Raw genomic sequence first — 1,977 nt, forward strand, 5'->3', positions numbered from 1 at the left:
TATATGTGTTCTATTTGATCTTGCTCAAAATAGATTAGGCTTCCGCAGGTTTATTTGTAGAAGTAGATCAAGTATTTTGTTTTAGTTACATTGCATTATCAGGTGATCTACAGTGAGAATTTCTACATGGTATCAGAGCAAAGGTGATCAAAGCGGAGAACAGTATACAAAGAAGGGAGAAGTTCGAAGTTTGAAGTTCTTGATTGTAGGTACAAAATTGATTTCTTATCACATCTCAAAGTTCACCAATGGCGTTCAATGGCTTGAGAATCGAGTATGCCCTGGATGGAAACTCGAATTACATAGCCTGGAAGGATCGCATGGAAGCGGTATTAGAGGACAACAGGTTGAAGGACTTCATTGATCAAGAAGTCCCCAATCCAACAGTAGCTAATGCCCAAGAATTGGCAGAATGGAAGAAATGTGTGGCGAGAGCGAGGAGGATTCTTCTGGAGGGAGTTCGAGACCATATTGTCTCGAGTCTCCATGGGAAGGAGACACCATTTTTAATGTGGAAGACATTGAAGGATTTATATCAGAACAGAAGTGATCAGAGGAAGTTGGCACAGAAAGACAAGCTTCGGAAAATCAAGTGTGAAAAGGGCGACACAATCTCTACATATTTGAACAAGCTCACCACCTGCAGAGATGAGCTTGGAAGTGTAGGAATCACGACAGCTGATGATGATATGGTGAGTCTTGCTCTCCTCAGTCTTCCTAAGAGCTGGCATAGCTACCAAGACTCAGTGAATGGAAGAGAGAAACTGCCAAATTGGGAACGACTGTGGTCGGATCTGATGCAGGAGGAGATCAGGAGAAGCACCAGAGATGGTTCTTCATCAAAGCATGATGATGAAGAAAATCTAGCCTTAGCAAGTAAGGCGAGGAAAGGGAAAGGGAAGGCTTCCCATTCCAAATCGAGTTCTTCCCATGGTGGGAAGAAGATTGACAAATCTAAAGTGCGATGCTTTAATTGTCATGAGGTGGGCCATTATGCAACAAATTGTCCACAGAAGAAATCCAAGAAGGGATCCTCGAAAGGATCAGATGGTGAGGCACTGGCCTCACAGTTCAAATTGGATTTTACCCTCATCGCACGCATGGTTTCATCAATGGTGGCTTGTGTTTGGTACCTAGACAGTGGAGCCTCATTCCACATGACCGGCGACAAGAGTTTATTCAGTACCTTGGAGGAGAAGGACCTCGAGATGCGCGATGATGGAAAGTACCGTTTTTCAAGTGAAGGCACGGTTGTGTTTCAAAGGGAGCATGGAGCTCCTCTCACCCTGACTGATGTAAAGTATGTGCCTAGACTGAAGAAGAACCTAGTACTCGTCGAAATGTTGGAAGACAAAGGCTATGATGTAGTCTTCAGTAAAGGAAAGGCGTTCTTGAGACACATTGCCACGGGTCAGACCAAGAGGATTGGGATTCGAATAAAGAATCTCTACAAGCTGGAGGTAGATAACTGTGCTGCATTGAGGCAGAGTTGGTGCAAAGCCAAGATATTGGCGAGTTATGGCATAGAAGATTGGGCCACTTGCATCATGGGGCCTTGAAGATTATGCAGCAGATCTTTACCGGACTTCCCAAAGGTAAACTTGAGCAAATAGATACATGCAAAGGTTGTACCTTGGATAAGTATGCAAAATCTTCCTTTCATGATCGAGACAATCAAGCTGAACCAATCTTGGAACGAGTTCATACAGATGTGTGTGGACCATTCTCGACAGCCTCCAAATGCTAAACAAAGGTACTATGTGATTTTTATTGATGATTTTTATGTGATTTCATGCAGAAGAAGGATCAAACCTTCTCAATGTTTTGTGAGTTCAAAGCCTTGGTTGAGAAAGAATCTGGAAAGAAGATTAGGGCCTTGCGAAGTGACAATGGTGGAGAGTATGTCTCTCAAGAGTTTAAGGACTTCTGTGTAACACAAGGAATTAAACAGGAGTTAACGGCACCTCATAACCCACC

This window comes from Pinus tabuliformis, chromosome 6, assembly GCF_031772625.1.
Source record: "Pinus tabuliformis cultivar Carrire ecotype Pingquan chromosome 6, CPIR1, whole genome shotgun sequence".
Taxonomy (NCBI): Eukaryota; Viridiplantae; Streptophyta; class Pinopsida; order Pinales; family Pinaceae; genus Pinus; species Pinus tabuliformis.